We start from the raw sequence: 25,925 nt of genomic DNA, 5'->3' as shown, positions 1-25,925 counted from the left end.
ACATTTAACAGTGTGTAATCAGCCTCTAATAAGGCAAGCCTTTCACAGGGTATCAATTTAGAAGAGTAACAATTGAGTAGCATGTTGCTAGTGGTTTTTTCCAAATTGGGTTTCCATGTAAATCATTATGTCATGTGTTGATTTCTTATGTGTTATGCTTGCATGTTGATTTATAGTAACTTGCTGATCAAAAAAGTTAAAGCTTGGATGAACGAATGGTTAAATGGATTCACTACACTTAGTAAAAAGTTTGAATAGGACATTTGGACCTTTAAAAAATGATTCACCCCCCCAGTTATTGTAAAGAAATTCTAACTATTAGTATCAGAGCCATCTGGTGATTTAGTTTCAAGGTACTAGAAGTAGGAAGATCAAGATGTCCAAGAGAGAAGTTCCCAAGCTCAACAAAGAAAACTTTGCTGCATGGTAGAGTCTGATGAAATTGCACCTTGGATCAATAGGTGAATATGCAAAAACCTTAATTGGAACAGAACATGTAACTCTAACAAGAACTCTCATTACAGACGATTTGAACAAAAAGAAGCAGCATAATGAAGCAATGTTGGAGATTGCCTCTTCAATTAACTATGTAGAATATGATGACATAAAAGACTGTGATAATACATTCAAAATGTTGAAAAACTTATCAAAATTATATGGAGGAGATCAAAATGTTTAGAGAGAAAAGAGAGAAAGCTTAAGTGGAAAGTTTAATGACATGAAGATGGAGGAAGGTGAAAATGTTGCTCAGTATGCTACAAGAATTAATGAAGTAGTAAGTGAAATAAGAAGTCTAGGTGGACAATTGGAAGAAGAAACAACCATTAGAAAATACTTAAGAACTCTACTTCCTATCTATGCTATTAGAGTTTAAGCCATCCAAGAACTAAGGTGTGTAGAAGGGAACACACTAACCTTTGAAGGAATAGAAGGAAGACTTACTGCATTTGAGCTATCCAATTTTTACAACTACAGACAATATAAGACACTAAGTAGAACACATCAAGCAAGAAAAGAAGAAAAGGAAAACATGCATCCAGTGATAGCAGCACAAATGAGGAAGATGTAGAATATTTGGAAGCACTACTAGCTAGGAGATTCCATAGAGGCAAAGGCAAATTTAAAGGTAAGCTCCCTATCATATGTTTCAATTGTAATGAAGTAGGTCATATAGTTGCAAGATGTCCACAGAAGAAGAACTACAAAGAAGGAAGTAAGTATAGGAACAAGAAATAAGATGACAACAAGGATTACAAGGAGAAAGGCAAGAGATGCTGCATTGTTAAAGAAGACTCTAATGAGAATGATATTGAAGTAGTCTATTTAGCCATTAACGATTAATCAGATAAACATGAAGATGAAGCAACAAAATTGATTACCTATGTGAACAAGAATGACAAATGGATCATAGATAGTGGATGCCCACATCACATGACAAGAGATAAAAGTAAGTTCATTACATTTACTTGATATGACAGAAATGATGTTAGATTTGGTAATGATGCCCCATGTCAAATCAAAGGAAAAGGCTCTATTAAACTTGTAGAGAAAATTTCATGTCATAATTCATACTATATTGAAGGATTGAATTACAACTTGTTGAGTGTATCACAGTTAGGCAATGTAGGTTGCAATGTTGAATTTGGAAACAAAACTGCCAAGATCTATGACGCTGATAAAAATTTGATAGGGAAAGTTGAACAAACTAGGAGTAATCTATTTTACCTAGATATGGAAGATGAAACAATCCTTGTTGTTAGATTTGATGATGTGTGGTTATGGCATAAAAGACTATCTCATGTTAACTTTGATAATCTGATTAGTATCAACAAGAAAATGTTGGTCAGAGGATTGCCCAAGTTAAAGAAACCTAAAAACAAAATGTGTAAACAACGTCAACTAGGGAAGATGACTAAGACTAGTTTCAAAAGAAAAATATACACTTCCAATGAAGTACTAGAATTAGTCCATACAAACTTGTGTGGTCCAATAGAAGTGCAAAGCTACCTAGGAGACAGATACATAATGTTATTTTTAGATGACTACTCTAAGATGATGACTGCTATGTTCTTAAAGGAAAAATCTGATGCATTTCAAATGTTAAAGTGGTATTTTGCTAGAGTTGAGAAAGAAATAGGAAAGAACCTTAAATGCCTAAGGTCAGACAAAGGGGGTGAGTTCACATCAAGAGAATTTGAAATATTCTTTAATGACAAAGGTATGAAAAGGAAAACTTTAGCACCAAGATCTCCACCATAGAATGGTATTGCTGAAAGAAGGAATAGGTCAGTAATTGACTATGCTAGAACCTTGATGATGGAGAAAAATGTTTCACTAATGTATTGGAGAGAAGCTGTAACTATTGTTGTCTACACACTGAAGCTATGAGTTAGATGAAGAGGAAAATATTTGTGAACCTAATGTTCAAGAAGATGAAAGAGAAGAGGAAGAGAATCAAGATGACAAGAATTTTGAGCCTAAAGTAGATAAGATGATTTGAAGACTACAACAATAGAGGAAGAGTATTTTTCTTTAGTTGGAGATCAAGCAAGTGATGCAAGTACATGCATTGTTGATGACATGAAAGAAGCAAGAGAAGATGAATATGTGAATTAGGTAAATTTATATGAATTATGGGATTTTGAATATAAAATGAGTTTGGAAGATAATGTTGATGGTTTCCATAAGGATCTTATTAGTTATGTTTGGTATGAAAAGGAAGATTGGTATGGTGTTGTTGAGTTTATTACAAGTGCATTAGATCCTACAAGACTAAACAAGGATGAGAGTTATACTTGGACAGAGTTCATTGTAGAGGAGTATTTTCAGTAGTAGACACTTATTCCAGCTAGGTGCTAGAAAAGAAGAAAGAAGGAAATATATCAAGAGTAGATACTTGTTCTAGTGGGGTGTTGGAAGAGAAGGAAAAAAATGTTATTGTTAGTTGCTTCATGCTTTGAATTCATATCTGCAAAAAATTTCCTACAATGGGGTGTTTGATACAGGAACATCTTACATCAAAAATAAAAGGGGGCATGTTGAATTTTTTTTTAAATGGAGGAGAGAGAAAGTGACAAAAATTAGAGGAAATATAATTTTTTTTTAAATTGAGGAAAAAGAGGAGAAAGAGGAATTTCTACTTTCATGGTGCATAGGTGGCATAAATACAAAATTAAGAAAAATAGTTGTCATTTAATTTATCAAGGTGTATAGGTGGCCTTTTAGAAGTTTGTGGAAAGTTCTTTAAATTGTGCATTTATTATTTGTTGTGATCCACAAAGGAAATGTAATTTTCTAATTGTCCACATGGTGGTGCTTAGTTGTACTTGGGTGGGAATTCAATATTTGTTGTAAGGTAGTTGAATTTACCTTTTTATCCCACATTGGTTGTGTTTGTAATATCTTATATGGTAAATTCCTATATAAGGAATTCATATGAGCAGGCTATCATGGTACAATCTCTTGTGAGAAATTTCTCAAGGTGTAATCTTCTTGTATAAGAGCTTTGGCAGTGAAGGATCTTAATGTGTAAGATCTTAGTTAGGAAGATCTTCTTGGTGAATCCCTTTGGGTTCAAGCTCTTTGGTTGTAATCTCTTCTTGTAGAAGCTTTTGGTGTGCAAGTTAGTCGAAAGCTCTTGGTTTGGAAACTCTCTCATATTGTAAGAAATTGGAGTTCTCTCATTTGGAGAATATTGTAATGAATTTCAAGTATTAATGGATGTTTTATGAAGAATTTTATATTCTCTTTATCTCCACATTGTTGTATTCTTGGTTGTGAAATGGTAAGGGTAGTGTGGCTCTTCATCAAGAAGTTGGGTGTAAATATGAATATTGTCACATGGGAGTTATTCCTAGAGAACTTTTGTGATAGCTTCCTACTATAGGAATGACACCACTAGAGTGAAAATGAATTTCACAATCTAAGACAATATACTATGACCATGGTAGAGTATGAGCATAAATTTTTTGAGTCGTGTCTTATGCAGGGGTTAGTGACAGTTCACCACTAATGCTATAGTATTTTATTTGGGGGCCTAAATTGTTGGAATTCTTTAGAATAACTAGGAGAGGAAATGAATTAGTTATCCAAGGTCTAGATGTACAATTAAAACTTTTCACAACTTAGTGAACCCATATCCATAAAAATATTTTATCTTTCATGCATCCATGAGATTATGCAATCACTTAAACTTGTAGGTTACTGTCAAATCAATTTACAAAAATGTAAACATGAAACATAATAGATTTAATAAAACATTTGACACAATAATTTAACATGGAAACCTAATTTGGGAAAAACCACCAGTCACATGCTACCCATTCTCTCTCTTCTAAAGTGATACCTTGTGAAAGGCCAACCTTGTTAAAGGATACAATGCACACTGTTAAATGTGACCTAGTTAAAGGATTTCAATCACCTTTTTAGGAGTGAGACTTGTTAGAGGACTTTTGATCATTCACTTGGAATGCCACCTAGTTGAAGGATTTAAAAATGACTATTAGGTAAACCTTAATCCAAAGGATTTTCCCTAGACTGATACAATGATTAGAAAGTAACAATAATGCTTGATTTGATAATAACTCACAAGACACTTATAGATTTTAGGTCTCTATTTCAGCCCTCCATTCTACTTGGTTTTCACACACTTTAGCTCTGATAGCTTGTTCATCCTTCAAGCATCTAGACCCTTAATCCTTCTTTCTTTGCTTTCCAATGTAGTCTTTTCTTTTAGGACATCAAATGAATAAATACCCTAGACTCTTTGTATTCCTTAGGTTCTGGGACATGAAAACCATTGCTTCTGACCAGACTTCTCTATAAATAGAGAAATAAGATTTTTTTCATTCATCTTCTATCGTCCAATTTAGGGTTGGATTATATTAGGTAGGATTCAATGAATCTATCCCTTATTTCATTTCATTCCCTTCTAGAAACTTCTCCTTCAATCCTTTTTCAATTCACCTCAAAATGATTCACCATGAATTATGTACCACCAACTCATCATCCTTATCTTCCACATGGTTCACACAATTCAAGAAAATAACCTTGTTGGCTCAGATTCATCAAATTCATGATCTTTCTCATAATATTGTCACTTGGCATTAACTAGCTTCTAATGCTCGACATCCACTATCAAATCACTCAACACAAACTAAAGTTTACTAGACTTACATTCTTTCAGTTAGCTTACACTAAAACTGACTTTCCTTGGCTCCAATAGATTTTTTTCTCAACTTGAACTAACTTTGCTCAGCACCTACTACACAAATTGTCAAGCTTGGCAAACAAACTTTTTTTAACTTATTCGTATTAGCTTGATCAGTGTAACCAACCTTTGTAACCTTAAGTAGATTATCAATGCAATATAATATCACTATCGTAACTTATTCTTATACTTAATTTCCATATCATAATTCAACCATTCCTCTAGGTTCTATTGTTGCCTCATTTAATCAAATATTCTTCATCAATCAAACAAATGATAGTACTTAAATCATATAAGAAATTGTCTTAATAACAAGTAGCAGGTTTGACATAAGTGACAAAACAAGTATTTTTCAAAACACATATACATACTTGTGTCAATTTGTTTTCAATAATCTCCCTCTTTGGCATTGATGGCAAACCAAAATGACCAAACTTAATTAGTATGACCAACAAAATACCAAAAATAAAATAATTCCTTGTATTGAAATATCTCCCTCTATCAATAACTTCCATGTTTGGAATAGGTTACAAAATTTTGTTCTTATTAACAGACAACCAACTCATCCTTATGATTCCCTCTACATTATCTCCCTCTTACTAGGTAGATGTAATCAATAGGTACACTTTATTTCTTCCATTTGCCAAAACTTTTCTCCCTCTTATTTCAATTCCTTTATCTCCCTCTTTGACAACAATGCCAAAGACTTATCATCTCAATATGCAGATATGAACATTTTTAGTTTCTCCCTCAGTCTCAGTCACCTTGCATGTGACTAATTTGTAGTTTTAGCTCTTCGATTACTTTTAACAACTCCTAAAGTAAGATCCACTACATCAATGTGTAACACATACCAATCATCTTATTTGATGAAGGGAACTCTATGTGTTTCTTAGATATCCTTTGATAGGCATATCACTCCTAGTTTACCTCTTACATACTAATGAGCATCCTTAGGGAAAAAAATTGTGAAGATATTAGCTATTTTCTCTTTTGTAGTAACATATTTTGTCTTCACCTATTTATCTTGAACTAATTCTCTCAAGTAATGATACTTGATTGCAATGTTCTTATTCTTTGTATGCATCACATGATTCTTTCATATATTTATAGCACTTGTATTATAACAATAGATTATCATAGGTTTAGAGATTCTATCCTTTATCCCTTTGAGTAGTTATTTGAACCATACAATGTTTGTACAATTTACTATAGTATCAAAATATTTAGCTTCAAAAGTAGATTAAGAAAAGAAGTTTTGTTTCTTACTAGTCCATGTAACTAGTGTTTTACCTAAGAAAAATGCTCCTCAACTAGTGCTCTTTCTGTCATCAATATTTCTAGCTCAACCAACATTAATGTAGGCATTCAATTCAACTTTTTCATTTTTCTTATAGTATAACCATAGTCCTATATTTATTTTAAATATCTTATTATTCTTTTGATAGCCATCAAATGATTTTCCTTAGGATTACCAGAGAATCTTGCAACTATCCCTATAGATAATGCAATATCAAGTCTATTGTGTACCACATATTGCAATTTTCAAACCATAGACCTATATAATGTTTCATTTACCTCAGTTGAATCATCATTCATTGAAAATTTATGTCCTATCACCATAGGTGTGCTTAATAGCTCAAAATCCTCCAATCCAAAAGTTTTTAGTATCTCCTTATCATACTTTGATGAAGTAATGTATATACCATATTTCATTTAATATACTTGCAAACCCACAAAGAACTTGATCTCTCCAAGAATAGACATCTCCTTTCATTTCATTTGCAAAAGCATTATATGAAGTGTCTTGACCTCCAAAAATGATATCATCAACAAAAATTTCAAATAAAAAAATACCTTTTCATTTCTCTATCTTCAAGTATAGATTGAGGTTATTATCAGTCCTCTCAAATCCAATCTTCACAAGATAATTATGAAGCCTCTCATATCATGCTCTGGTGCTTTCTTCAAACTATATAAAGCTTTGCATAGTCTACATACCATGTTTTTTTTGTTAGCATCAACAAATCCTTCTAATTGTTCTATATAGACCTCATCCTCCAATATACCATTTAGAAATGCAAACTAAACATCCATTTGATAAACCTTTGTATGCAAAGTAAGTGAGTAGAGTTCTTACTCCTTCTAGTCTTGTAATAGGGGCAAATGTTTCAACATAGTCTATCCCTTCTTCTTATGAATATGCTTTACAAACTAATCTTGCCTTGTTCCTTGTGACTTCACCATTTTCATATAACTTTTTCCTATATACCCACTTGGTACCAATCAAATTTTTGTCTTTTGGTCTAGGAACTAGAGTCCATATTTTATTTTTCTCAATTTTATAAATCTCATCTTCCATGGCTTTTCTCCAATCCACATCTTCTAAGACATTTTTCACTATTTTGGGTTCTTGCATGCACAGAAAGCATGTATCATTTCTCAACTTGTTCATTGTCATTGTTCTAGTATCTTTATCTCCAATGATTTTTGTAGTAGGGTGATGTCTCTTGACATACTTATACAATCTTGGTTATGTTCTATTTTCTTCATTTCATCTCCTGACTTCTGAATCACTATGTGCATCACTATCAAGTAGTTTAGTATCTCTTTCATGGACACTTATCTCAGAATTAGAATGTTCCTCAACTTCATTCTATAACTCAACATCTAAATGCAGTTCAATTCATAAATGCTACTTGGCATTCATAGTATGTGACTCAGTAGTCACTGAAACTTGTTATTGGTTTGCAACTTGATGTACAACATCTTCTTCAATAGGTAGACCTTAATAAAAGTATACAAATGATTTGTATTCTTTTGGTTCCTTCATATGTTCGACCTCATATACTTTTGCACATTCAACAAATTTTACATTTGCACTTTTCACAACTTTGTTAGTGTTAGTGTTTAAACACTTGTGTACTTTACTTCTTGTGGAATAACCAAGAAATATACCTTCTTCACTTTTTGCATCTAGTTTACCATTCCTAAATTCCTTGAAAATATAGCATTTTCTTCCAAATACCTTAAAATATTTTACTTTGCATGAGTATCCATACCATAGTTCAAAAGGTCTTGAATGAGTACCTTTCTTGAGTTGTACACAATTCAAGGTATAGATAGTTGTACTAATAGATTCTCTCCAGTATTTCAAAGAAACATTTTTCTCCATCATGAGTTTCTTAGCATAGTCCATTATAGACCTATGTCTTTTATTTCCTCTGTCATGTTAAAACATCTCAAACTAATTTGATGTAAATTCTCCTCCTCTTTCAAATCTCAAACATTTTAGATTTTTACTTATTTCCTTATCAACTATTGGTAAATACAACTTAAAATTTTAGAAATCATCATATTTTTGTTTCAAAAACATAATAGTCATCATTCTAGTATAACCATCAACAAGTAGCATAATGTCCTTATCTCTTTTGTAGCTTTGCACTTTAGTTGGTCAACACAAGTCAGTATGAACAATCTCTAGTTTTCCTTTAGAGGTATGAGCCTTACTCTTAAAACTTGACTTTGTCATTTTACCTAACCTTTTTTACAAATTATATTATTAAACTTCTTCAACTTAGGCAAACCTCTAACTCTACTCATGTTACTAATACTAACCAAGTTATCAAAATTAACATGATATAACCTCTTGTTCCATAGCTACACATCATCAAATTCTACAACTAAACAAGTAGTATCCTCTATATCAAGGTAGAATAGATTACCTCTATTTTGATCACCTTTTCCAATTAGCTTTCCATTGATATCATATACCTTAGCAATTTTCTCTTTAAACTCAACCTTGCATCCTAAATTATTCAATTGTGACATAATCAACAATTTATAGTTATGTCCTTCAACATAGTAAGCATTTTCACATAAAATATTTTTTGTAATCTTGATATAAACTTTTCCTTTTACCATTCATGGTGCATCATTATGAAACCTTACACTATTTCCATCATAATAAATCATATTAATGAACTTACTTTTATCTCTAATCATTTGATGTGACCACACATTGTCAATGATCCATCTGTCATTCTTGTTAACACAAGATATAAGTGCAGTTGCCCCATCTTTATTAGATTTGTCCTTCATTGCAACATAGACCACTTCATCATGATCATCATATTCATATTTTGTTTCCTTTTTAGCAATGTAGCAAGGATTCTTGCCTTTATCTTTGTAATCTTTGATGTATTCATCTTTTCTACTTTTGTACTTAGCACCACCTCTATAGTTCTTCTTTGGACATTTTCCAACAATATGACCAAATTCATTGTAGTTGAAACATATGATAGGTAACTAACCTCTGAACTTTCCTTTACCTCTATGAAATCTCCTTGCCAGTTGTACTTCAAGTTGTTCTAAATCTTCCTTATTTGTATCACTATCACTAAACACATATTTTAACTTTTCTTTCTTCTTCTCATGGGGTTCTTTCAATGATAACTTATCTTTGAAAGAAAATCAAATATTTTCTTAGCACAACATCATCATCTATTTTTCCATTACCTCCTCTTATTGCATTAAGAACATATTTTATCTAAGAGAAATATTAAGCAACATTCTCACCTTCTTGCATTCTCATATCATCGAATTTACCTCTAAGACTTTCAACTTTAGCTCTTAGAACATTTTTGTCACCTTCATAGATATTGTGTAGAACATCCCACATTTTCTTTGCATTGTTACACCCTTTTATATCATCAAACTTATCATAGCTTAGGGTAGAGGCAATCTCCAAGATTGCCTAATTGTTTTGTTTTTTTATTTTTCAAATCTTCAAGAGTTAGGGCTCCAATAGGATCACTATGCTATATGGTGATAGTAGATTTTGAATGATCTCCAAGTCCTCCTAGGTGTAGCTTCATCATACCTTTCAATATAGGAAGGATATCTCTATTAAGCTTGGGTACCTCTCTTTTTAAAATCTTGATCTTTGTGCTTCTAATACCTTCAAACTAGTCCTCTTAAGTTGATGGCTCTAATACCAATTGTTGGAATTCTTTAGAATAAATAAGAGGGGGGTAAATTAGTTATGTAAGGTCTAGATTTACAATTAAAACTTTTCACAACTTAATGAATCCACATCCATAAAAACATTTTATCTTGCATGCATCCATTAGTTTATGCAATCACTTAAACTTGTAGTTTACTATCAAATCAATTTGCGAAAATGCAAACATGAAACATAACAATTTCAATAACATATTTGACACAATGATTTAATGTTGGAACCCAATTTGAGAAAAAACACTAGTACCATGCTACCCATTATCACTCTTCTGAAGTGATGCCCTATAAAAGGCTAATCCTATTAAAGGTTATAATGCACATTATTAAATGTGACTGAGGTAAAGGATTTCAATCATCTTGATAGGAGTGAGTCTTGTTAGAAGACTTTTGATCATTCACTTGGAATGTCACCCAGTCAAAGGATTTACAAATGACTATTAGATCAACCATAATCCAAAGGATTTACCCTAGAATGATACAATGATTAGAAAGTAATAGTAAGGCTTGATCTGATAACAACTTACAACACACTTGTAGATTTCATATCTCTATTTTAGTCCTCCATTTTGTTTGGCTTTCACACACTACAACTCTAATAGTTTGTTCACCCTTCAAGCATCCATACCCTTAAGCCTTCTATCTTTTCTTACCAATGCAATCCTCTCTCTTAGGTCACTGAATGAATTAATAACCTAGACTCCTTTTCTTCCTTAGGTTCTCAGACATGACAACCATTGCATTTGACTAGCCGTCTCTATAAATAGAGAAATAAGATCTTTTATCATTCATCCTCCATTGTCCAATTTAGGGTTAGATTAGATTAAGTAGGATTCAATTAATCTATCCCTTATTTCATTTTATTCCCTTCTAGAAACTTCTCCTTTAATCCTATTCGAATTTGCCTCAAAATGGTTCACCATGAATTCTGTGCCACCATCTGATCATCCTTATCTTCCAAATGGTTCACACAACTCAAGAAAACAACCTTGTTGGCCCAAATTTAGTAAATTCGCGATCTTTCTCAAAATGATGTCCCTCAACATTAACTAAATTTTGATGATTGGCACATGCTACATTGCTCAACATCCTCTATCAAATTACTTAGCATGAACTAAAGTTTACTGGTGCTTGGCATCAACTAAACTTTACTTGGCTTACACTATTTCACACATCTTACTTTAAAATTGACTTTTCTCATCTCCAATTGATTTTTTTCTTGGTTTAAATTGACTTTTCTCAACACCTACTATGAAAATTGTCAAGCTTAGCAAACAAACCTTGTTTTACATGTTCTTCTCAACTTAATCAGTGCAACCAACCTTTGCAACCTTAACTAGATTATCAGTGCACTATAATATCATTTTCTTAACTAATTATTATACTTAATTTCCATATCATAACTCAACCATTCCTCTAGGTGCTATTGTTACCTCATTTGATCAAATCCTCCTCATCAATCAAACAAACGATAGAACTTAAATCATATAAGAAATTGTCTTACCAACAAGTAGTAGGTTTGAGATCAGTGACAAAACAATGATTAAAACACATATTCATATTTGTGTCAATCTATTTTCAACATAATTAACCATTTTATTGGTGGTGTTAAGGTATTTCAACCTAAAACTCTCAAGTATATGGTATATTAGGCTATCCTTATAGAGTAAAATGTCACCTTACGACATTGGTGATTTTGTGGGAGCACATGTAGCATCAAGCCCCAAAGGTAACTAGAGCATAGGTGGAAATAGGAAGCCTTCTTATCCCAAGGGAAACTAGGGTCAATAGAATCAATAGTAATAGAAGGGATCCTACTCTCTAGCACAAAGTCGTGGCACTAGTTCAAACTCTCAAAACTTCCATAACTTCTAGCACAATAGGAAAAATTGGAATACTCGGCTTGCATAGAGAAACCAATATTTTTCTAGTAGAGATAGTCACTAGTAGTCGAGTGCACCTCTAGCAAGGAGAGGTTCTAGAAAAGGCACAGAATATTTTTCTTGTGGATAGTTTGGACACATTGCAACCAACTTCCCATAGCATACATCTCACTATTTAGGACCTAGGTGAGCAAAATCTAAGCCTATAGTTGGTGATGTGGGTAGACCACATAGAGTATTTGTAGTGATAGATCATCACAAGGAAGACCACTAGGGTATCATAGTTGAGACTACAAAAACTTTCTGAGGTACACCCCTTTCAATTTTTTTGAATTAGGTACCATTGATTCTTTCATTTCACCTTCCATAGTTGTTAAATCTAACCTAGAGATAGTTAAGAAGGGCTTGGATTGACAAGTGGAACTAGCTTTAGGAGCTAAGTTTCCCATAGATTCTTTATTAAAAAAATTTGAATTAAACCTAAGAGGTTTTGTTTTGTTATTAGATCTTTGTGTTATTCCTCTTTGTTCTTATGACATAGCATTGGGTATGGACTAGATTGGCTCTTATAGAGCTCGTATTGATTGTAGAAAGAAAATTTTGTGTAATGATGACAAGGGTAGGGACTTAGGGATTATGGACATTAAGGGACCTATATCCCTCCAAATGATCTTTGTCTACTATGTAGTTGAAGTGGATCTTTGGTAAGGGTTGTTAGGTGTTTTCCATTATTGTGAGTGAACTAGAGGAACAAGACCCTGTAGGGAAGACTCTAGACCATCCTATATTATAGGAATATGTGGATGTCATTCCCAGTGAGATTGTGGGTATTCCTCCAAAGAGGGACATTTTCTTTGGCATTAACCTTATTATAGGAGTAGAGCCTATTTCTAGAGTTCCTTATTGGATGACCACTTAGGATTTGAGTGAGTTGTGACTATAGATTGAGGACATTTTGGCCAAAGGTTGTATTAGACTGAGTGCTTCTCCATGGGGAGCACCAATGCTCTTTGTGAAGAAGAATGATGGTTTGTTATGCTTATGCATTGACTATAGATAGCTGAATAAGGCAATGATTAAAAACAAGTATCCTTTACCAAGGATTGATGATTTATTTTACCAGATCAAGGAAGTTAGGATACCATCAACATTTAGGATGTTGACATTCATAAGACTGCCTTCTGCACTTGCTATGGACACTATGAGTTTACATTGGTTTCATTTGGGCAAGAAATAATCCATCATTTTTCATGTGCTTGATGAATGGAGTATTCTACTTCTACCTTGACTAAATTGTACTTGTGTTCTTAGATGAAATTTTTTATATATTCTAGATCTGAGGAAGAACATGAGGAGCATATCTAGTTAGTTCTTTAGTGCTTGAGAGACAATCAACTTTATGACAATTTAGAAAAGTGTTATTTCTTTCAATTTGAGATACAGTATTTAGGGATATCAAGGAATGGTATCTTAGTAGACCCTACGAAGATCCAGGTAATGGTAGATTGACTTGCACCTACTACTGTGTCGATAATTTGTAGCTTTATGGGTCTGCTAGGTTATTATCATAGGTTCATCCAGAACTTTTCTAGAGTAGCATATCCTATTACTTCCCTCTAGAGAAAGAGAAAGAAGTTCATTTGGATGCAGAAATGTGAGGAAGCATTCCAAAAGCTCAAGGTGCTTTTGACTAGTCAACCAATTATAATAGTACCTAATCTAGCAGTTGACTTTATGGTGTCAACGGATGCTTCACTAGAAAGGTTTGGAGTAGTATTGATACAGGATGGATGGGTGGTTGCCTATGAGTCTTGTAAACTCAAGGATCATGAGTTAAACTATCCTAGGCATGATCTTGAGATGGAGACACTTCTTGTTGGGGCACCATTTTGAGCTTCATAGTGATGATTGTAGTTTACAGTATATATTCACATAGCCTAATCTGAATGATAGGTTGAGGCACTAGATGGAGTTTCTATGTGAGTATGAATTTGAGGTGAAGTATATTTAGGGAAAGGAGAATGTGGTAATTGATGCTTTGAGTCATAGTAGACATTAGACACTATCTTTGACTCTTAATGTGGATTTGAGGAGTTGTATACTTCAAAAACTTCCTACAAATACTTAGTATCAAGAGGTGAACAAGGAGATAGATTCAAGTAGACCATTGGAAGGAAGATTTTTAGGTTATGTCCTAGAGTTTGATGGCCTTTTCGCTATTTTGGAAGGATTTATATACCACTATTAGATGAGTTGTGTACATTGATCCTATCATAGGCCCATCGTGTACCTTACTTCACACATGTAGGTGTCAAGAAGATGAACATAAATTTGTGACATCTATACTTTTAGAAAGGGATAAAGCATGATATCATTAATTTTTTGGTTGTGTATCTTGATGCTGGAGAGTCAAGGAAAATCACTAGCATCTAGTAGTGATTTTACAGCCTTGTCTCATTCCTTCATGGAAGGGGTGTATTATTTCTATGGATTTCATTGTGGGATTAGCTATGACTGCTCATTGCCATTATTATATCATGGTCATTGTTGACCAGTTGGCTAAGGTGGCACACTTTTCACTAATGAGGTCATCCTACACAATAACTTTAGTAGCTAATGTGTTCATGCATGATATTGTGAGATTACATGGTATTCCCCAGAAGATCATTTTGGATAGGGATCATGTATTCAACATTTTGGACATCCTTGCAACATGATCTTGGAGCATAGTTGAACTTCAGCTTAGGTTATCGCTGAGAGACAAATGGTCAAATTAAGAAACTAAATCAGGTTTTGGAGGATATGTTGAAGATGTATGTTATGGATAAATAAACTCTTTGGGAGGATTATCTATACCTAGCAGAGTTTGCATATAATAATGAGTATGATAGTTCTATAGTGATGACACCCTTCAAGGCTATGTATGGTTGTCCTTGTCATACACCATTGAGTTGGGATAGTTTAGAGGATTGTATCCTATTGGGTCCTAATATGCTTCAAGATATGGAGCAAAAGGTAGTGTGAATCTATGAGCACGTGTCTACAACATAGGATATACAAAAAACAGTATGTCGATGCTCACATGATAGATAAGAAATTTAGATTGGGTAAGAAATTTTTCTTGAGTGTGCATCCATGAAAAAAATTTATCCATTATGGAAAGGATTCAAAGCCAGCACCTCATTTTGTGGGGTCATTTGAAATTCTTGAGAGGATAGGTCAAGTTACCTACCATCTTGCATTACGGCCCAACTTAGCTCATGTTCATGATGTTTTCCATATTCTATTCTTAGACAGTACATTCCTCGTGTGCTACATGCTCTTGATTGAAATGTGTTATAGGTGGAGGATGGGAAGTTGGCTTTGGAGCTGGTGCACATTCTACAACAGTTCGATTTGACCCTCAAGTATCAAAGCATAGAATAGGTCAAATTCCAATGGCACCCTAATGATTAGTCATCAACAACTTGGGAGGATGCATCTGGTTTATGGGAATTTATACCCTTACTTGATTATAGGCTTCATGGAGTAAGCCTAAGTTTAGGTGGGTGGATGTAGTGCTTACACCTTGTTTACTTTTCATATTATATTTTTAAATTATTTAAGGTCAATTTTATGGTTATCTTTGATGATTAGTGGTACTTGATTACCTGATTTGATTTGGATGCTGTTTTATACTTAGTTGATTTATGTGATGAGCTACTTGGTATTTGGTTATTTGATTTGTACATCATTATTCTTTTGATGATGATGCTTTTCTATAGTGATTTAAGTTATTTTAATGATTATAGTTAGATGGATGACTTATATGTAGTTTCTATGGATACTCATCACATACTAGCATGTGTATGGTGTACATGTACGTTTTATCTTATGATTGATGTTTCTAATGCGATTGACAGAGTGAGTCGTAGTCACTTGCTAGTCGGGATCTACATAATGCACTACTCCCTACCATTACATGTTTATTTTAGATCATATGTATATGTACATGCTCAAATGTTATGTAGATTATAGTTATCGGGCATCAACTTCCCTAAATTGTTGGGATGAGTGTGCCCTATCGCAATATGTCAATGGTAAAAGAGGGGAGATAATTCTTTAGTCCAAATCCTAACCTTAAGCCAATTGTCATAGAAAGTACGATAAGTATCTGAGTTGTTTACCCTTCTCAATTTGTCAAGTGACGTGAATTAGAAATTTTGACCCTTCAGTTTGTCTTGGTTCTCTATCCTTTATTATAAGTATTCTTATTTAAATTTGTGAGTCTATTGTAATTTTTAGATATAATTAAATCAAATAAAAGATTATTAAATGACTTAATTTAATTAAAAATTATAAATAAAAATTAATATTTAAGTATATTTAATTAATTGAGAAATTTATTAAATAAAAGAATTAAATTTAAAAGATTCAATTAAAGTTCTAATTTTTATGTAATTATATTTATTAAATTTAATACTAATTTACTTAGGAGTTTCATTTTTATAATAAACTCTAAATACTATTATTAGTTAAATTAATGATTATGTTATTAAAGACGTATTGTGATTTCATAAATGAGAGAAAGAATAAATTTAATAAAGTGTATTTTAATTAAAAGGAAAAAAAAATTGCACATTAAATTATAATAATAAAGAAAAAGGTTTCGCATGATTGTAAAATCAAAACCTTAGAGGGAGAAAGCTCATTATTAAGAAATGAGAGCTCATTTCTCCACACATAGGTTTGGAGGATTGAATTTTTGAGAAAGAGGGTTTTTGAAAGGAAGGGAAGTTTCTTGCAAACTCTGAGCATTTGATCAATTCACATTAGATCAAGGTAGGAAATGTTTGAGTTTTTCCCAATAATTTCCTCCTTGAAATCTTTTTGTCTTCTCCATGTTTGAATGGATATGTTTTCAAAACTTAATTTGGGTTGAAACCCTTGTGTTGAAATTTACCATTTTTGAAAACATCTTAGTGAATTTATTATGTCAAACTCTTGTTTGTTAAATTTGGGGATTTGTAATTTATTTGTTTGGATTCATGATGGGGTTTGAAAAAGGAATATCAAAAATTAAATTTACAAATTTGATGGTTTCTATTTGTTTTCCTATCAGATTATATATATATATATATATATATATATTACTAATTACGATTGTAATTAAAAATTATTGTGGTAATTGTATTCTGTTATTTTTATGGTATTTTGACTATCAATAAATGTATATGTATATATATACATGTATATATGTATGTATATATATATATCTATATATATGTATGTATATATGTATGTATATATATATGCATATATGTATGTATCTATATATCTATATATATGTATGTATATATGCATGTATAAATGTATATACATGTATATATGTATATATACATCTATATATGTATATATAAATATATATGTGTGTGTGTATGTGTGTGTGTGTGTGTGTAGGGGAAATTGAAGGTCATGACTTCCCCTGTCCCCCCTCCCATGGTGCAACCACAGCCAGTTGTGAAGTTAGTCAAGGCTACATTAGTTGCAGCTCCTGTGGTAGCAAAGCCACCGACCTTTAAACAAAAGTTTGTAACTTCTTTTATTTTATTCTTCTTTTTTATATTTAATAAATGATTATTATTAAATAAATTTTAAATAACTAAGTTTATCAAATTATTTAAATTAGTTAGTAATAATATTTTTAATTATGAATAATTATTATTATATTATTAAATTAATAATTATAGTCATTAATAAATATTTTTTTATTAGTTTATTTATAATTTAATAATAATTATTGTAATAATTTAATAATAATATTTAATTTTCTAGTATATATTAAAATAATTAGTTTTATAATTTCAGTAAGTTGTATTATTACAAAAAAATGAAGAAATTATTTTTGAGGTTGTGTATAATTGTATGATAATTCATTTTTATATATAAAATATGGGGTTTTACATCTAAATGATTTTTAATGTTTTGTTGAGTGTTGAGATTCTTGTGGACTCGAAAATCTCACTAAATCTAAGACTTGAAAAGACGAAAATTGGAACTCTGTTTTAAATCAAAATCTTATGTTTTCAAAACCCAACAAAATTTGAAAACTATACGCGTTGTGATGTATATTTTACTTTCTGTTGGGTTTTGGGTTGACTTAGTGTGTTGACTAGTTTTGGATGTCTACCAAAGGCCTAGTAGTTATTGTTTTATGATGTCATGTGATGCCATGGTTTTGTGATGTGATCTTTGAGTTATGCATCAGTATCTATATGGTGATTTTATTGGTGGACTCTATGAGTTTTCAATCAGTTATCTTTTGGTGATTTCCAATTTCTTGTATAAGAACGGATGTGTGTTACTATAATTTTATGAGTCTTTCTGCTATTTTGAGCTTAGAGTAGGTTTTCTTTGTGTTTGTTGGGAAGTAGCTTACAATGGAGGTTGTAGCCCTAACGAGGCTACCTGGGAAACCCATTTTAGGTTGTTTGAATAAGTGATAATATTTCATTAAATGGATTTAAAATGAACTAAACAAAGAGTTAGTTTTTTCCTCCCTTATGTCTCAAGTGCTAGTATAGACCAGGATAGGAGTAGAGATGATGCTTGGTTGTGACATTGCTTCATTAATATTCCTAGTTTGTACGAAAGGATATTGATGCCACATAGATTCACTAGGGGGTTAAAATCTAGAGAGGCTACTAGGATAACCTTAGAGTTCACTCATGGGATGACACTTGCCCACTTCCATAGTAGATTTTCCATGTGTCTTTGTTGCCTCTTGGTTTAGATGTCATTTGTGACATGGTACCTTTATGTTAGATTGATATCAAGTTTTCCTTGACCTAGATGTTTGTTATGACCTTTGGGATTAAATTTCCATTTGGGACTTTAGACTAGCTCCTTAGCATAGTAGGAGTGGGTCATTGAGGTTCCACGAGGTCAAGTGGTAGTGTTTCTTATACCATTGAGATCCGACAAATGGATGTCAATGTTGGATGTCCTTGTGTAGTTATTCCTTTCATTTTGATCATGTATTATGATGGATGGTTATATTCTATTGTACTATATTTTATTATTGGAGATATTATGAGATGATCTATTATACTCTTGTTGTATATTCTTTTAGCTTTTCACACCCTGTGACTTGTATAGTGGATGATTATGCATTCTAATTTTCTAGGTGGCATATTATGTAATTGTATATTATTTAATTGGAATTATACTTGTAGATATTCTATGATGTGGAATTTTTATATATCAAATTTAATAATAATCAAATTTATGAATGTGATTCAACATCATGGAACCCTTCAGAGATGTAATATGTTTTTGGTGTGTTTGTATTTATGTAAGTTATTGCTTCTACTATATTATCTATTAATGTTATTAAAAAAAATTAAATGTTTGGAAAACTTAGTGAAACTTTAGGTTGATTTATTTTGGGTTTCTTGGTGGGGTGTTATAGAGTGTCAAAACAAATGTTGGCCAAGGGACAACATTTTGATAGTTTATGAGGAAATTGTGATTTCAAGCTAATAGAGTTTATTTCTTGGAATATGTAAAGTGTGTTGAAGATAAGGATGGATGACTTGGAATATTTAATGCAAGGAAAGGGATAGATAAATGAAAAATTGATTCATTTGAAAGAGAAGTTTTTAGAAAAGGAGAGGATGAACAAGAAGGTGGATAGATTCATTCTATGGGTTGAATCTGATTGTAACCCTATCACCTAAGGTGGTGTTTAAGTAAAAAAGATCAAAATTACCTGTTTAAGAAGGTACAAGGTCTAACCTTAACAAGGTTACAGAAATTTTTGACGCTATTGATTGGAAAACCTAAGTAGAAGGCTGAGAAGAGTTGAGAAGAGGTGAAGTGTGATTTCTTGAAGGGTAGCCAAGTGAATCAATGACTAGGATGATGGTGAAGGTCAATATGTGGATGAATATTTGAGCCAAACTTAGATTTTTCTTTGCAAAGTGATTTTTTTTTATAAGATCAAAACCTATTGTTACTTTCTAACCATTGTATGATTATTGAAATCATTTAATCAAGGTTGAACTAATAGGCATATGTAAATCCTTTAATCAAGGTGGCATTCTAATGGAATGTTCTAAATTCCTCTAACATGGCCACTCCTAAGAGGGTGATTAAATACTATAAGAAGATCACATTTAATAGTATGTTTTGTAACCTTTAATAGGGGTGGCTCCTAAGAAAGCTCTCTTCAAAAGAGTAAAAAGATTAGTGACATGTTGCAGGTGGTTTTTCCCAAATTGAGTTTCCATGTTAAATCCTAGGGTGAAACTTGTGTGGATGTTATTTTTGATGATTTAATATTAATTTTAACATTCTACAAGTTTTTTATATTTATGATTGTGGGTTGCTAGTTTGTGTTACTGAAAGTTTACTATAGAAGCCAAGCTAATGGATGTTAAGATCTGAAGTTGATTAAGTGTTTGTTTATTCAATTGGTACATTCAAACCTTGGATAATGGATTCATCCCTCCCCCCCCCCCACCCCCCTCTTCTCAATTAATCTAAACATTCTAAAATAATAATGGGTTGTTGAGGAGGACATCTTTTAAGAGTGATGAACAATTGAGAAAATCATATAAGACTGATACTACAAACAATATTACACAGAAAAATCTATTACAAAAGCCTACTGTAAAGGTTGGTCATGAAGTCTATTTAGAGGAAATCATAGGAGGAATGTATTTAATTAATATCGCATTCTTCTTATCCAACCCTTCACTACTATACATGTTTAGAGGTTCAGTACAAAATTCATCATCAAAATATTCATGAAAGCAATCATACATATTGAAGCAATAAAAAAGTAATGAAAATGAAAATGACATATGAATGTATTTTTTCCTTTAAAATGCAAAATAATCCTAAAAATGTAAGATATTTTTTCATTTTGTGTTTATAAATGCAATGTAGAAAAAGAAATATCTAGCTACCATGATCAAAGCAAAAGGAAAGTTCATGTTAATCTTGTAACCCTTGCCATGTGACCCAAAAGAAGTTAACCTAAAGTTTTACTAAGTTTGAAAAAAAAAAAAATTTAAAGATAAAGATACAACAACAGTTATAGAATAGCGGAAACAACTAACATACACTCATACATCAACACCATATAAAAAGGTTACAACTCTTAAGGGTCCAATGACAATGAATCACATTTAATTTTAATTAACACTAAATCCCATGTATAATAAATTTACATAAATAATAATATACAATCATCTTGAATGCCACTTTGCAATAATCATAATGCACCATTTTCCATTGTATAGGTCACAGGGTATGAAGGGTTAAAAGAATATACAACACAAAAATAGATTTCAACAACATCTCATAAGATTCATGAAATCAAATACAATACAATATAGTACAACCATCTATCATAGTATATAAGAAATAGAATGAATGAGAGTATAGAACAAGGAACTCTAACCATGACATTAAACTGTTAGATCTCAATGGTATAAGAAAAAGCACTACCACTTGACCTTGTGGAACCCAAAAAGGCCCACTCTCATTGTGCTGAGGAGATACGCTCAAGTCCCAAATAGGATAACAAACTCAAAAGTCAAATCCAACATCTAGGTTCAAGGAATCACCTAAAAGAAATCTATCTCAAAGGTACAAAGACACAAGTATCAACTAATTCCAAAGGCAACACAAACATGTAGGAAATCTACTATGTAAGTGGGTAAGTGTCATTGCATGAGCCAACTTTAAGGTTACCCTATTCACCTTTCTAGACTCCAACCCCTAGTGTCTCTATGCAACATCAATAGACTTTTGTATAGACAAGACATACTAACGAGTCAACTCTAAGGTTACCCAACTAGTCTTTTAATCCTCTAGCCCCCTAGTGACTTTTTGTAGTACAAGTATCTTGTTAATTCATTTTAAACCCATTTAATGAAATGTTATCATTTATTAAAACAACCTACAATGGGTTAGCTAGGAAGCCTCTTTAGGGATCTGGCCTCCATTGCAACCCACTTCCCAACATGACATACATATAACCTACCCTAAGTTCAGTAAAAATAAAAGATCACAAAAGACCACATACCATACATCAGTTCTTAAACAAACAACTGATACGTACTAAAAATCATTGGTCATAATCATAGATTCCACTAATACAATCATCATAATAGGACTAATACCAAAATCAAGTACACATAAACCAATTCCATGTCACAACATGACATCACAAAAAAAAATCATACAAACACCTCAATCATATACAAGTGACTAAAAACCAATCCAAATACAACTGATCAAAGACTCAAAGGTTATATCAAATAGGTCACACCACTCACCTCAATTTCACACAAGAACATTTGAAAGCAATAAAAATTGATAGATCAAAACACCTCATAGAGCATACAAGACACATTACCATGGTTGAGTATAAAAGATTGTAATCAAAGCACCATCATGACATCACAAAACAGAACTCCCAAACCTCTGGTAAACATTCTAGTTTGGACAAGGCTATGTCAACCCCAAAACTCAACAATAAAATCACATGCTATAAAAATAGTATATACAAAAGTAACTTTCATAATTCATTCTATTTTGAAAACACATAAGTTCAATGTTCACTATAGGTTTCCAAGTTTTCATTTTCATTATAAAAACTCAAAGACTTAATCAAGGTGTCAGTTTCCTTAATTCATTTTTAAACACAAAGATTCAACAACAACTAAGGTTTCAGTTTTCTTTTCCAAGTATGACTATTTATGGGGTTTCAATTCAAAACAGGTTTCACATTTTCATCTACTCAAATTGTCAAGTTTACTACTATTTTCAAATAAACCAAAAAGATATAATAAAAAATCCCCTAATAGTAAAAATTATTTTTATATAAAATTAGGCAGTCAAGCAAAACTAGAGTCTACCCTTTTTCCCAAATCACCATTTGCAGTATACTAAAAATATACATATTAATAATAAATTTATTAAAACCTTTACTTAAACAATATTAAAAACCCAACCAAAATTCATTAGATTATTAATCATTATAATTATTTATTTATAAAATAATTATTAATCTATTAATAAAATAATAAATAAAAATATAACAATATAATTAACAAATTATATTAATTAATTAACTCAAAACAAATGTAATAAAATATTTATTAACTTAAAGCTATTAATAAATAAAATTTATTAAAAAATAAACAAAAAATAAAAAAGCAAACTTCTAACATATTTTAAAGGCTTGTTGGCCTAGCAGCAATGCTGTCATAGTAGGGTGTTTTTGCAGTAGTACCCGTTGTGCAACGACAACACAACCACCAATGGGAGAAGAAATAACAAAGAGAAGAAAAAAGGGGGGTGGGAGGTGGTGGCCCCTGCCCACTTAAAAATATATTTTATATATTATTATTTTTTAAACCAAAACAATAGCACCCCCCACCCCCCAATGCATTTTATATATATATATATATATATATATATATATATATATATATATATATATATATATATATATATATATATATTGATAGAATTTCCAACTTAAATTTGGTAGTGAAATCTTGACTAAATAGTTAAAATCAATAAAACAACCTTAGTTATAATTTCAAAACCCACAACCTGATTTAACAAATCCATATATGAAACCTCAATTTAACCATAAGGGTTTCAATTTAACTCTTTCACAGATGTGTTCAAGAATAGAGAATAGTAAATCTTAACATGATGGTTTTCTAATTTTCAATCTGTATACAAATGTTTCCTAAGAACGATGAACAACCAAATCTACACACAAGTTTTTCAATCATAAAATTGCTTATAGAAGTTCCTAAAAAATGAACAACAATAATTATGCAAACAAGGGTTTCAACCTAGAAGAATTATGAAATTAAAAACACAAAAGATACAGGAAATACAAATGATCGAAGAACGAAAACTATAGTACAAATAAACCATGAGATCCTACCTAGATCTAATGCTAAGATGACAAACACATAGAACATGCAACCATTCAGTTTTTCTAAAAACCTTCCCCCTTGAAATTGCTCCTCCAAAACCCAATTCCTAAAAAATGAACTCTAAATTGCTAATAAAGAGTTCTCCCCTAAATTTGGGGCTTTGATTGTGCAATCACCTAAGAGAACTTAATGATCATTATCTTTTACTATTTTATTATCTTTTTACGTTTTCATGCATGCTTTTTGCAATTTAAAATATCTTTATTAAATTTTATTTCTCTCTCTATAATTAATTTATTATATTTTAATTTCATGCATAAGCTTTATGCAATTTAATTAAAATAAACTTTATTCAATTTTGTTTTCTCTCTCTTATTAAATCATGAGACACTTTAATAATATATTTATTAATTCAACTAATAATATTATTTAGAGTTTTTTATTAAAATAAAACTCCTAAATAAATTATTATTTAAATAAAATAAATATAAATATGCCAAAGATAGAACTTTAATAAAATCCTTAAATTTAATTCTTTTATTTAATTAATTTATGAATTAATTAAATATCAAATTTATTTATAAAACTTCTATTAAATTAAATCATTAAATTATCATTTAACTTGATATAATTAAAACAAAAATCACCACATACCCACAAAACCAAAAATGACAATTCAACTAAAGATAAAGAACAATATCAAATTCTAGGGTCAAAATCATGAATTCACATCATTTGATGAATTTGAAAAGGTGAAACTAACTCGGATACTTGTCCTACTTTCTAGGACAATCGGCTTAGGGTTTAGGATTTGGACTCAAGAGTTATCTCCCCACTTATACCATTGAAATACTACGATAGGGTATGCTCATCCTGGCAATTCAGGGAAGTCGATACCTGGTACTTGCAATCTAAATAAAATCCACGCATGTACAAACACATATATTCATAACTAAACAGGAAATGGTGGGAAGTGGTGCATCATGTAGATCCCAACTAGTAGGTGACTACGACTACCTTCTTCAACCACATCAGAAACATCAAGTATAAAGAAAACATACACACACCATACACATGTAAGTATGGCGTAAGTATCCATAGAAATTGCATAAAAATATATCATCTAACTAACATCATGAAATAACTGGAATCACTATATACAATCATCATCAAAGTATAATCATGCATACATGAAATAACTAGTACTAAAGTATCTCAACACATATATTAATTGAATATGAAATACAATTAATCAATTCTAGTAATCCAACATCACTAGTCACAAAACATAATAATAGAACAAGCCTAAAAGAATCTGGTCAAATCAGATTAGAAAAGTCAAGTAGGGGTAGACATTACAAATCTCACCAAAATGTTGAGGGGGGAGATGGTATCAATGATATCAATGCAAACTAGACTAAATAATTTTAACACTTTCTCCCTAAGCCATTCAATATAAGAGAAAGAGAAGCTTCCAAGAATAACTCTCAACAAGCCCTAAATCTAATTGGCAAAACCCAAAGAGGAAAAAAAGATTCCAATACAAAAATCTAGAGATTTATCAAGGAAGTACATTAGTGAGGCAAGAGATCTAAACAAGATAAGAATGATAAATGTAGATCTGAAATGAATTAAAACAACCCAATATATATTTGAATATAAGTGTATATAAAGAGGGAAAATATGTGATGGGTACTCACTTTGAAATATGTAGTAGAAGATGTAATTTAGCACAAAAGGTTGTGGATCTGAACCTATTTTTGAAATTTGACCATTTATTTTGGATTGAAATAATGACAGGAACAAAACCCTAAAATTGTTCATCTAGAAAAGTATCTAAAGGATTAGGTCATCCTAGAGAAG

Source organism: Cupressus sempervirens, chromosome 7 (assembly GCF_028749045.1).
Source record: "Cupressus sempervirens isolate cs-2001-9-10 chromosome 7, ASM2874904v1, whole genome shotgun sequence".
In the NCBI taxonomy this organism is placed as follows: domain Eukaryota; kingdom Viridiplantae; phylum Streptophyta; class Pinopsida; order Cupressales; family Cupressaceae; genus Cupressus; species Cupressus sempervirens.
The sequence above is the reverse complement of the archived record's forward strand: the minus strand, read 5'-3'. Positions refer to the sequence as shown.